Below are 14,331 nucleotides of genomic sequence, written 5' to 3' on the forward strand. Positions count from 1 at the left end.
TTACCTCAGATAAAGATATATTCACTCAAAAGACATTAAGCAAATAAAAGGTTACTTTCAATAATTAAGGGTGAAATTTATGATGATGAAGTAACAGACATGATTACAAAATAACACAAGCATCAACAATCATAAAGCAAAGATTACTAGATTTAAAAACAGATAAAAACCCGAGAATTGAATTAGCAAAATACTTTTCATCAATCTCAGTCTATGACAGAGCAAATGGATACTTTTCAAAAACCAGAAGATACAGATGACCTAATTGACACAAGTAATAATTTACATTTCTATATAAAATGAATTGGGAAGTTTTCCTACCATCCCTATTTTCTGAGTTGGCATATTATTGATATTTTTATCCTTAAATATTTGATAGACTTTATAAGCAAAGCCATCTGATCCTACATAAATATTTACATTTATCAAAACTTACTGTAAACAAATAGAAAATAAAAAAAGACAACCATAAAAAAGAAAAAAACATTAAGAGCTACTTCCTGAAAAGCACTAGGCTAAGATACTTTTCAGAAGAGATCTATAACATCTCTCAAGTCCAGACAAATTAATGCTATTTAAATTTTTCCAAAACACAGAAAGAGAAAGCTTTTAAATTCTTTATGTGAATCGAGTTTAACAATTTAAAAACAACTTCAGAAGCAACAAATATTGCAAGAAAAAATGATGTGGACAAATCTCACCATGACAAATGATGACAAATTCTAAATAAAATATTTAAACAGAAAGCAGCAGCACATTAAAAGGATTAAATGGAATATTTTAAATAGGAATGCAACACTGGTTAAAAACAAACAGAAATATATAATTAAGCATATAGTTAAAAAAGGAAAAATGGGTAATTCCCATAGATCATTAACAAGAATTGGTAATATTAATTATCCAATGATTCCAAAAATCTTAATGAAATCATATGACATAAATAACCTGATTATACAACTAACCCCAAAGCCAGCATCATGAATAATGAGAAAACACTGAATACATTTCCAAAAAATGTATAATCAAGGTAAAATGTCTATTGTCAGTATTATTATTTAGCATTGTTCTTAAGTACTATCATTGTAGTTATAAAACAAGGAAAGGAAAATAGTATGGAATTATCTCTACTTTAAAAGACCCAAATTCGGGCGCCTGGGTGGCTCAGTGGGTTGAGCCGCTGCCTTCGGCTCAGGTCATGATCTCGGGGTCCTGGGATCGAGTTCCGCGTCGGGCTCTCTGCTCAGCGGGGAGCCTGCTTCCCTTTCTCTCTCTCTGCCTGCCTCTCTGTCTACGTGTGATCTCTCTCTGTCAAATAAACAAATAAAATCTTTAAAAAAAAAAAAAAGACTCAAATTCTACATCAAAAGAAAGTAACTAATACTGAAAATCAGTAACAGAACTCCACAAGTGATATTGATGTGTTGTGTACAAATCTGTAACTGTCATGTATTAAAACAGCAAGAGTTTAAAAGATAAATAAAATAGACACCCATTTTCAATAGGAAAATGTTGAAATATATGAGAAATAAAGATAATAAGAAATGTTTTATATGAATAAAATTTGAAAATTTTCCTGCAACACTCAAAGTAAGACTATTAGAAACTTAAACCAGGGGGCCCCTGGGTGGCTCAGTCAGTTAAGCATCTTCCCTCAGCTCAGGTCATAATCCTAGGGTCCTGGGTTTGAAACTCATATCAGGCTCCCTGCTCAGCCGGGAGCCTGCTTCTCCCCATGTCTACTGCTCACCCTGCTTGGACTCTCTCTCTGTTAAATAAATAATTAAAATCTTTAAAAAAAAAAAAAAGAAAAGAAACTTAGATTTATTTTTTTTAAGGGTCAACATAAGCTTTGCATAAGATAATCTTTAAATTTAACATGACTGCAATGAAAATACCAAAAGCATATGGAAGATGATGATGCCAAGATCATAACAAATAGGTGACAATAGTCAAGAGATAAGTCAGACAGAAGAAAAGAGAAGAATATGGAGAAATAATCACCTCAAGCATGTATAAAATATTTTTAAATATTAAGTAATTAAATTAATTACAGTTTTGTTCATACAAATAAAGGCACATCGAAGAGATAGAATGGGAAAATGTATAAACAGATAGGAATTTAGTTTATGATAAAATATGCATCTAAATTAAAAGAGGCAAGTTGGATTATTTAATAAACTATATTGAACATCTACATGGAAATAATAATTTTATCTGGATTAAGTTCCAAGCAAGAATTTACATGGGAATTAAATAAGTAAATAAAACTACGGTAGTATTTGAAGAAACCAAAGGAGAATGATACAACCAGGTATGCATGTATTTGATTATATATGCAAAAAATATTTTTAGAAAAATATTTAAGGAACAGAAAATATTGTTTGTTATAGAGTAGGAAGAACTACTTGGCTGGTATCAGAGATAGACTGAAAATTGTTTCCTAAATTTTATATAATGTTTGAATTTTCCACTATGTATATCAATTACCTGTCAAAAATCAAATATACATAATATAGACAAATAAAAACAAAATAAAAATTCACAGAGTAGGAATAATTCCTAATCAAAAAAAGAAACCAAAGCACTAACATAGATATTTCACGCATATTATGGGAGGACTTCCAATCTCTAAAATGATTTTCTTGATCCAACCTGCTTTCGCAGACTATAGATATAGTCTAGGAAAAGCCCAGGCTTGCAATATGTCCTATTCAGCCCCTACATCTTCTTTTTTTTTTTTTTAAGATATTATTTATTTATTTGACAGAGAGAGAGATCACAAGTAAGCAGAGAGGCAGACAGAGAGAGAAGGGAAATCAGGCTCCCTGCTGAGCAGAGAGCCCAATGTGGGGCTTGATCCCAGGAACCTGAGATCATGACCTGGGCCTAAGGCAGAGGCTTAACCCACTGAGCTACTCAGGCCCCCCTAAGCCCCTACATCTTAAGGACATCTAGAATTCATCTTTTGATTTTATTGAAAAATTATTTTTTTTTAAGTTTCCAAGTGTTTGTTTTTAATCTTCTCTGGATTACTGCAGTTAAAAATGAAAAGACACAAATAAAAACTAATGTACTTCATGGGTTATATTAAACATTCCATGAGCATGGAGATTTTGGTGTTGAGAATTTTATTTTCAGGAATCTAGGTCTCAATGGGAAACAAATATCTACCAGCAGATGCATCTGATGATCTCAGCTGAGGCCCTATCACAATGATCTGAGACTCCTTTGTGGACGTTCGCCTCTGATACAAAGGAGTCTTAAGTCAGGATAGATTTATGTGTATTGGCAAAGCCAAGTAACAAATGAACATGTTCTCACAGTATGTCTGGCCAGAGCCTGTGTGATTAAATCCTTACTTTGATGAAGCCCAGACCTTCAGGGAGAAGAAAATGAAGTCCAAAGACAGCTGGTTAATAAGAACTTACTGAATCAGCTGGGATCTAAGATGTTGTAGCAAAAGGGCAATCTTTAGTAAGTACACAGAGAAACACAGAAAAAAAAAAAAAAAAAGAAAGAAAGGTTATTTTTTCTAAAAATGATAGTCTGTCTTTCCCTCAATTTTGCTTTCACAACATTTTGGATATGACAGGTATAATATTTTATCATCCAAGGTGGATCATTTATTAAATTCAGAGAAGGTACAATTAATACTATTAGGAATACAGATATAATCCTAGGACTGTTCTAGGCAAACCAACTTATGTTTGGCCATACCCAAAGTATGGCACTTATAACAAAACATTATAAGACTTTGTTTATATACCTCCTCTTCACTAGTCTGTGGATTCCTTAAAGAGAAAGGTAATGTGTGTTATTCTTCCTTATAACAACATTGATCCATTTAATTTTTAGTATATGGTCAAAATGGAATATCTGAGGAGGAGGAAGGAATAATGAATGAATGGATTTCTAGACAGATACATACCAGGGACACCCAATCTTACTAATACACTTAGACCCACAATATTTACAAATGATATGATATAAAATTAGTAGGTCATGGGGCGCCTGGGTGGCTCAGTGGGTTAAAGCCACTGCCTTTGGCTCAGGTCATGATCCCAGGGTCCTGGGACTGCCTTCGGCTCAGGTCATGATCCCAGGGTCCTGGGATCGAGCCCTGCATCAGGCTCTCTGCTCAGCGGGGAGCCTGCTTCCCTTCCTCTCTCTCTGCCTGCCTCTCTGCCTACTTGTGATCTCTGTCAAATAAATAAATAAAATCTTTAATAAAATAAAATTAGTAGGTCAAACTAATTTTATTTATACACATAATAAAGGCATATAAGTATCAAAAAGATGACATTATAATTCAAAGGGCTATAGTGGGGATTTATTTGGAATGTTCAGATCGAAAAAAAACACATTCAACATGAAGTACTGCTCAGTATTTTTAATTATTCTTAGTGGCTTGGCTATGGGTGACTGGTGAGCTTTATATAGACAGGTACAATAATGAATATGGAGCCAGTAAAAATGTTGATTAAGTGAAATGATTAAGATTAAATCAGCTGAAAAATATTTATGTCAATTTTTAATAAAAATTATTCTAAAATTAGCATCCCATTCTTCATACTTGTAAAGATTTAGTTGTCATAGAACAAAAGGTCATTGTTTAAAACATCCATTTTAACTGCACAAATTGTAGACAGACTATTAGGCTGTATGCATATCAGCACCAGGACAATGGCTAAATTTAAAGTATTATTTGGTTACTATCTCCAGGTAAAATTAGAAAAACCATGATACCAGTATCACATAAGAACAGCATAAAAACACTATCAAAAAATTCTAAATAAAATATCTCAAAGCTTAAATGCAATAATACATATAGACTACACATTGAGCTTAGCCCAGGAATTCAGGGATGGCATAACATTAAGAATTTATTAGCAGAGACATCAGTTAAAATTGTGGGACAAAAACCTTAAAAAAAAAAAACAAAACTCTCCTCAACAAAGCAATGAGAACACTGGCAAAAATTTTAAATTAAACTTTTTCAGGACTCAAGGAACTAACCAAAGACTTGTAGAAAACTAGAGAGCATTTATTCAATAAAAGCAGCTGACTCTCTGTAAGCATGTTTGTGGTATTTTAACTTGCCCTAACTTCATTTTCCCTACCTCCGGAGTTTTACAATATCCTTGAAAGCCAAAAGTCTGCAACCAAAGTGAAAATGAAGAGCATACTAGTCACTAGAGGAGGCTAGTAAAGGGTTGGGTCTATTTTATAGCCCCATTCACAGAGAATTTTCATTATTTGACCTACGGGTGTTTCCTTGGAAGATCTCTCTTGCAAGGTGGTCTTTGTTTAAAGTGATTTTGAGTAACTGCATAGTATGCACAGCCTTTAGCTGTAAGTAAAAGGTGGGGGGAGCATTTTTCAAAAACAGAGACAAGTGTTGAATATCAGGATGGATACTGACGTGTGGCTTGAGGTTGCAGATAAAACAACTAAAGTAGACAACAGGCTCAACAAAAAGCTGAAAGAAAAAAAAAAACTAAGATGTCAATAGAAGATCACAAAAAAATTCTGATATAATTCCGGGAATCCCAAATGCTATGCACACAAGGCTCCAAACTCCCAAGGTAGTGTACTACCTCTGGAAAGAGCTGCAAAGGCCCTATACTCTAACTTCTAGCTAATTGTGACGCTCTGCGTAAGCAGGAAGTGAAGACCAAAGCAGTCCCTGGCTGAATGTTAAAATGTATTCACTAATATGCACACAGAGCCCCCTCACAAACACTGGAATAATTACTGGATCTAGGGATCTATGAAATCTCTGTGTACTTTTCAGCTGACCACAAAGCTATCTGAGCTGAGGACTCCATAGCCTCAGATGACAAAGAATAAAAACTGTACAGAATTAGTTCAGAAAAAGACACTAAGGAAACACACTACAACGAACAGCAAAAACAAAAACCTCTATAAGGCGAAGAATATGATTTCAGAGCTTACAATCTCCAATTAAAAAATATATACATGTACACATATAAATATATACATATGTATGTGTGTGTGTATATATATATATATATATATATATATATATGAAATGTACAAAAACAAGAGAACATGGCCCATATCAAGGGGAAAAAAAGCAATCAGAATTTGTCTCTGAAGAAGCACATAAGTTGGACTTATCTGACAAAGACTTTAAATCAGATTTTCAAAATATGTTCAAAAACTAAAGGAAACCATATCTAAAAACCTAGGAGAACATATGAAAATAATGCATCACCAAATAGAGAATATTAATAAAGACATGACATGGAAATTATAAAACATGGAAGATGGAAGCTCCAAAGGAGAGACAAAAAAAACAATAAATACTGAAGAAATAATAAAAGTGTTTAAAATTTGATGGAAACATTAAACTACATATTCATAAGTCTCAAAGCAGAATAAACTCTAAGAAATTTGAACCTAGGCACATCATGATGAAACACTTTAAAACCAACAAGTGAGAATCTTGAAAACAGCTATAGAAAAGGGATTCATCATATATAGTTGATCATAAATCAGGTAAAAACGGATTTTTCATCAGAATCCATGGGAATCAAAAGGCAATATCATAGGTTATTTAAGTTACCTGAAGAAAAAGACTATCAACCAAGAATTCCATATCAGGCAAAATTATCCTTTACAAATTAAGGAGAAATTAAAACATTCCCAGAAAAAAATAAAAACTGAGAATTCATTGTTAGCATTCATGCCTACAATAAATACAAAAAGGAATCCTTCAGGGTGAAAGAAAGGTCAGTGAATTATAAGAAATAAAAAGCATCAATAAATGTAAATATATAGTAAAGTTTTGTATTTTATTTATTTTGTTTAAAGATTTTATTTATTTGGCAGACAGAGAATAGGCAGGGAGGCAGGTAGAGAGATAGGAAGGGAAGCAGACTCCCTGCTGAGCAGAAAGCCCAATGCAGGGGTTGATCCCAGGACGCTGGGATCATGACCTGAGGAAAAGACAGAGGCTTAACCCACTGAGCCATCCAGGCACCCCTAGGTAAACTTTTTAAAAGTATAAATGTTATGTTTTAACTCTTTCCTCTTATTATCAAGCAATAATTATAAATCTGTATTGGTAAGTATACAACAGATAGATTTAATTTATATGACAACAACAGCACAAAGAAGTTGGAAGGGAATGGAGCTCATAGAGCAAAAATGTAAAGAAAACATATACTACTCTGTGTGTTCTCCTTTACTCTTATAATATCACACTCACAATACTTCTGACACCAGAAATGTGGAGTCTTTTTCCCACATCAAGAAATTCTGCAACACCAACTGGGCATCCTACAATTTAACTCAATTCTGATACTACTTCCTATAAATAGCATCAAATCCCACAATTAAAAGCTTGGATCCACAAGAATGCCCCCCACCCACTTCATATGCCAACTGAAAATCCATGTTGTCACCCATGCTTCTCAACAATTAACAGTAAGAGGTTCCAATCACCTCCTTCTCAGGTTTAATTAATTTGCTAGAGTGACTCAAAGAAATCAGGAAAACAGCTTACTTACTGTTTATTGGTTATAAAGAAATATAATAAGGGACACAGATGAACATCCAGGTGGAAGAGATGTATAGAGCAAGATATATGATAAAAGACATGGAGCTTCCATGCATCCTCTGTACATGGTACTTTCCTAGCACCTTCATGTGTTCAGCAACCTGGAAACTTTCTTAATCCCCTATTTTGGAGATTTTTATAGTGATTTCATAATGGAGGCAGGATTTATCAATAACCCCATTTCCAGTCCCATGACCTTCTCTAGAGAATGGAATATGAGCCTGAAACTTCCAAAGTTTTTTAATGAATCATGATTTTTTCTTACTGGTGATAGCCCCCATCCAGGAGCCAACCCAAAGTCACCTTACTAAAACAAAAGTCATTCCTATCATCCATGAAATTCCAAGGGATATAGAAACTACATGAGGAGCCAGGGTCAAAGACCAAATATTAGAAAAGAAGATTTTCCTAGTGTTCCTATCACTTAGGAAATTAGAAGGCTTTTAGAAACTCTGTGCCAGGGGCACCTGGGTGGCTCAGTGGGTTAAAGCCTCTGCCTTCGGCTCAGGTCATGATCCCAGGGTCCTGGGATCGAGCCCCGCATCGGGCTCTCTGCTCAGCAGAGAGCCTGCTTCCTCCTCTCTCTCTGCCTGCCTCTCTGCCTTCTGTGATCTCTGTCAAATAAATAAATAAAATCTTTAAAAAAAAAAAAAAGAAACTCTGTGCCAGGAACTGAGTACAGAGATCAATATATATATATACATAACTTTTTTTCTATTGTCGCACAAAAGGTTTTATATATTAATGAATTTAAATTGATAGATATTAATCTGAATCAGATTATTATACATTAAAATTTTATTTGTAAATTCCAAAAAACATCAATAATAAAAGAAATGACAAGGGAATAAAAACAGTACAGAGAAAATGACTAACACAAAAGAAAGCAGTAACAGAGGAATAAAAGAAAATGTGCAAAATATAAGAAAAAATTGGGAAAACTGCAAATGTAAATGCTACCTTATCAGTAATTATATGAAATAAAAATGGACTAAAGACTCCCAACAAAAGCCAGACAATGGCATAAGGATTAAAAGAAAGAAAAACAACTACAAATTTAGTTGTTTAGTTTCAAAAAGTAACTGGAGGGGCACCTGGGTGGCCCAATGGGTTAAAGCCTCTGCCTTTGGCTCAGGACTTAATCCCAGGGTCCTGAGATTGAGTCCCTCATCAGGCTCTCTGCTCAGCTGGAAGCCTGCTTTCCCCTCTCTCTCTGCCTGCCTCTCTGCCTACTTGTGATCTCTGTCAAATAAATAAAATCTTTAAAAAAAAGAAAAAGAAGAAGTTCCTGCAAGGTTTTTTTTAAAAACAAAAAAGAGGTAACTTGAAAGGAAAAAGGTGGAAAAAATATGTCAGGCAAACAGTAACCAATAGAGAACTGGAATGGCTAAACTATCAGATAAAATATTTGATAAAATCAACTTTAGGACAAAAATTGCTACTGGAGACAAAAAGGACATTTTATAATAATAAAAGAGTAATTACATCAAGAATATATAACAATTATAAGCAAATATATACCTAATAACAGAGCCCCAAAATACATGAAGCAAGAACTCACAGAATTGAAGAAGTAAATAGGCAAAACAACACGGATGGACAGAGAATTCCATGCTTCACTCTCAAAAATGAACAGAACAAGTACACAGAAAATCCAAAAGAAAACAGAGCACATGACCAAGATTATAACCCAACTAAACCAAACAGACATGCGAAAAATATTCCACCTACCAAGAGCAGAAATTATATCCTTCTTAAGTGTACAAAAAACATTCCCCAGGATAGATCATATATTAGCCCTCCAAACAATTCTCCATGAATTTACACAAATTAAAAGCATACAAAGTATGGCCTCCAACCACTACAAACGACATTAGGTATCAGTAACAGCAGAAAACTTGAGATTCACAAATACATGGAAAACAACACACTGCCAAATAACCAAAGAGATAAAAAAGAAATCACAAGTGAAATGAAAAAAATATCTTGAGATAAATCAAGCAAAACACAACATACCAGACTTATGGGATGCAGTAAACTCGTGCATAGATACAAATTTATAGCTGGTAAAGCCGATATTTAAAAAAAGGGTGTGTTGCCTGGGTGGCTCTGTTGGTTGAGCTTCCAACTCTTGGTTTTGGCTCAGGTCATGATCTCAGGGTTGAGCCCCAATTTTGGGGCTCCACGCTGAGCATGGAGCCTGCTTTGAAATTTTCTTTCTCTCTCTCCCTCTCTGCTCCCTATTCACACACTCTCTTTCTCCCTAAAAAAAAAAAAAAAAAAAAAAAAGTAAGAGATATTCATCAACCTTAAGAAATTCAAACTAGAAGAGGAGCAGGGGTGCCTGGGTGGCTTAGCGGGTTAAGTGTCTGCCTTCACCTCAGGTCATAATCCCAGGGTCCTAGGATCTAGCCCCAGGGCTCCCTGCTCAGTGGGCAGCCTGCTTCTCCCTCTCCCTGTGCCTGCCACTCCCCCTGCTTGTGCTCTCTCACACATACTTTCTCTCTTTCTCTCTCTCTCTAATAAATAAATAAAATCTTTTAACAAAAAAGAAGAAGAAGAATTAAAAGTGGAAGAGCAAATTATGTCCAGAGTAGGTGGAAGAAAATAGTACAGACTAGAGGGAAAACAGACAAAATGAATAGAAAACCGTTAGAGAAAATACACAAACCCAAAATTTAGTTCTTTGAAATGGTCAACAAAAGATGAATCTTTTGGGAAACATGATGCTGTTTTTACAATGTTGGTGAGGTGCAGAGCTGACAGCCAAGAAAATTCTTGAGATGTTTTTGTTTCAAAAAGGTGATTTTATTAAAGCACAGGGAAAGGAACCCATGGGGAGAAAGAGTTTCTGTACTGGGGTGGTGAGGAATGTCTGATCCTGTACTTGGGGGTTTGGGGAGATAAGGAAAAAGGTCAGTACCCAAAACAACTTTCATATACTATCTGAAGATACTAAAGGCCTTGCTATTGTCAAGGAAAGGCTGTTTCTCCTTCTAGTAAAGCATTAACATTAAGACAGTTGGGAGTTTCCTGGAGGAATGTTATTATACTCTTCTATCACAAGTCCTCCTCAATGGGCTACAGTACAAAAAGTAATTTAATTTTGTTTATATCTTCTTCTGCCTCTGCTTCTCACATTGATCATGGAGGGGAGGGTGATGTTTGGGCTCCAAAAAATTTGAGTTATGGGTCTCTGAAAATTAGGCTATCAATAAGAATAAGAGTAAGAATAAGAATAAGAATAAAAGAATAAGAATAACCTTGTATATCACCAAGACACTGGTAAACTGATGAAGACTCCTGTCCTGCAGGACCTTGATCTCTATCAGTTAGCCATTTGTTTTTCCCTTCCCTTAGTTTTAGGACAGACTGGAGTACATGAGGAATGTCACAATTATCCCACTGTGGGGGCTGGAAGGGTGGAGTATTTGTTAGCTTGTGTTCTGTCCTCAGCTTGCCTTCTGCTCCCTCATCAAACTGACCAAAATTAAAAAGAAAACAAATCAAATTACTAAAGTCAGAAATGATAGAACAGACATTACTACTATTATTTATAAATAAAAATTATTATAAAGGAATCCCAGTCTTTCACAAACTTTTGTAAGTAGAAGAGGGAATACTCCCCAACTCAGTCTATAAAATCAATAATACCCTAATAAAAAGTCCAGTCAAAGACATCCACAAACCAAAGACAGACAAAATACTGCAGATTAATATCCCTTAAGAATACTGATGTAATAATTCCAAACAAAAATTAACATTTCAAATCTAGCGATACACAGAAAGGATTATGTACACCATGAAGAATTGGAATTTAACTCAAGAATGCAAGATTGGCTCAATAAACAAAAGTCAATCAATGTAATACACCACATTCATAGAAATAAAGGTCAAAAAAACACACAGTCATCACTGATGGAATACAGGTGAAGTTTGGTGGGGTGAGGTCCAGAGCCAAAGCCCAAGAAAGAATTCTTGAGACTTCTTCTTTGCAAAAAGGTAGTTTTATTAAACCAATGGGACAGAACCCATGGGCAGAAGAGCTGCACTAGGGTTGTGAGGAACAATTAATTATATACTATGGGCTTGGGGGAGGTATGCTAACAAAGACTTAGGATACTGGAGATCTTGCTATTATCAAACTAAGTTTCTTTTTCCCTCTAGCAAAGCATTAACATTAAGATAGCTAGAAGTTTCCTAGAAGAAGGTTATACATATATCACACCATTGCTGGGAGAGGGGGTTGAAGGGTGTCAGCTCATGCTTTGTCCTCAGGGAGCCCTCTGCTCCCCTCATCAATCACAACAGATAATGAATAGACAGATAATAGATAATAGGAAAAAACCCACATCTCAGGAGATGCAGAAAAAGCAATGATGAAATCAAACACCAAACACAATTTTATGATTAAAAGAAAAAATAATATTCAATAAATCAAAACAGAAGGAACTTCCTCAGTGAGATAATGGACATCTATTAAAGACAAAAACAAAAACAAAAACAATGCCATGCTTATTGATAACTGGCCAAATACTTCTCCTTATGATTAAGAGAAGATAAAGATATCCACTCTCACCATTGTACTAAATGTCCTATGTAAGAAAATTATGCAAGAAACATAATAAAAAGCATCCAGATTAGAAGGGATTAATTAAAAATGTCTATATCTGCAGATCATATAATCTTATATACAGAAAATTCTAAGAAACACACACTGTTACGACTAATACATGAGGTTTTTGGTAAAATTGTAGGATACAAAAGGAACTTAAAAAATCAACTATGTATATTTTTTTAAGGATTTTATTTATTTATTTGACACAGATCACAAGTAGGCAGAGAGGCAGAAGAGAGAGAGGGGAAGCAGGCTCCCTACTGAGCAGAGAGCCCAATGCGGGATGTGGGGTTTGATCCCAGGACTCTGGGATCATAACCTGAGCCAAAGGCAAAGGCTTTAACCCACTGAGCCACCCAGGTGCCCCGAAAATCAACTATATTTTTATACACTTGCACTGACCAATCTAAAAATGAAATTAGGGGAAAAAAATCCATTCACAATAGCACTACAAATAATACCAGGAATAATTTTTTTCAAGTGTAATACACACTGAGAACTATAAAACATCACTGTAAGAATTAAAAGAAGACTTAACCCAAAACCATCTTGTGTTGGATCAGAGTGAATACTATTAAAACGCCAGTACTCCTCAAACTGGTCTACAAATTTAATGCAATCCCTAGCAGAATCCCAGCACATTTCTTTTAGAAACTTACTTGCTCATTTCAACATTCATGGGACTTCAAGGGACCCAGAATAGACAGAACAATCCTAGAAAAAAAAAAAAAAAAAAGAACAGCGTGAGATTCACAATTCTGATTTCAAAAGTTACTAAAGACTGTGGTTCTGCCCTAATACAGACACAGAGATGAGCAGAGCAGAATTTAGACTCCAGAAATACTCCCAAACATATGGTCACTTGATTTTTTCCTAGACTCCCAACACCATTTACTGAGGAAAGAATTGTTTCAATAAATAATGATAGAACAGGAGAGCCCCACGCAAAAGAATTAAGCTGGACACCTACCTCACATTGCATACAAAAAAATAAAATAAAAATGGATCATAAACTGAAATGTATGACTTACAACTCTGAAACTTTTAGAATAAACCATAGTGGTAAGTATTTGTGACTTTGAATGGCTACATTTGATGTGGCCTTATAATGTGGTTTAAAGCAGTGGGGGGTTCACAGATGTCAGCCAAAAAGAATGCTTCAGACATCTTTGGTACAAAAAGGTGGTTTTATGAATGCATGGGAACAGGACCCATGAGCTGATGTCCAGATTATGAGGAGCAACTGATTCTATAGTATGGAGTTGGGGAAGGTAAAGACAAGGGAAGTTTCCAAAAGGACTTTCATATGCTAAAGAAGATTCATAGGATCCAGGAGCCCTAGCTAGCTATTATCAGCCTAAAGTTGTTTTTCCATCTAGCAAACCATTAACATTAAGACAGTTGAGAGTTTCCTGGAGTAATGTTATACTCTTCCTGCCTCAAGTATTTGTCAATGGGCTGCAGGTTATAAGGAAATTTAATTTTATCTGCATTTCCTTCTACCTTTGTTCCCAGATCCCTTAGATATGATATCAAAGCACAAGCAACCCACTCCAAGCCCCCCAAAACGAAGACACTGAATTTCATCAAACTTTAAATATTTTCTGCTAACAGGGACACTATCAAGAAACAGAAATAGTAATCCAAAGGAGAAAAAATTATTTGTAAATTATATATCTAGCTTTGCGCAGTGGCAGTATCGTAGCCAATGAGGTTTATCCGAGGCGCGATTATTGCTAATTGTAAATTATATATCTGATAAGGGACTTATATCTAGAACAAAGACATGAAGGACTCTTACAACTCAACCATAAACCAAACATAACCCAAATAAAAATATTGTAAGGATTTGGATAGACATTTCTCCATAATTGGTCAATAAAAATATGAAAACTTTCCAATATTGGACATTAGGAAAATGTAAATTGAAAGCACAATGTGATATCACTTTATACGAACTGGACTGACTGAAATAAAAAAACTAGCAATAACAAGTGTTGATAAGATTGAAGGTATTGGAGCCCTCACACATTATTGCTGAGAATGTAACATGATGTAGCCTCTTTGAAAAATTCTGGCAGTAACAAAAAGTTACATGACTCAGCAATTTGAATAGTCAGTATACAAC

At 34.9% G+C, this 14,331-nt stretch overlaps 1 pseudogene; it reads left to right on the top strand.

Moving 5' to 3' along the window:
- The first annotated feature begins 13,882 nt into the window (after window positions 1–13,882).
- Window positions 13,883–14,083, top strand: LOC125105707 (uncharacterized; annotated as a pseudogene).
- Window positions 14,084–14,331: the final 248 nt, after the last annotated feature.

Source organism: Lutra lutra, chromosome 7, assembly GCF_902655055.1.
Source record: "Lutra lutra chromosome 7, mLutLut1.2, whole genome shotgun sequence".
Classification (NCBI taxonomy): Eukaryota; Metazoa; Chordata; class Mammalia; order Carnivora; family Mustelidae; genus Lutra; species Lutra lutra.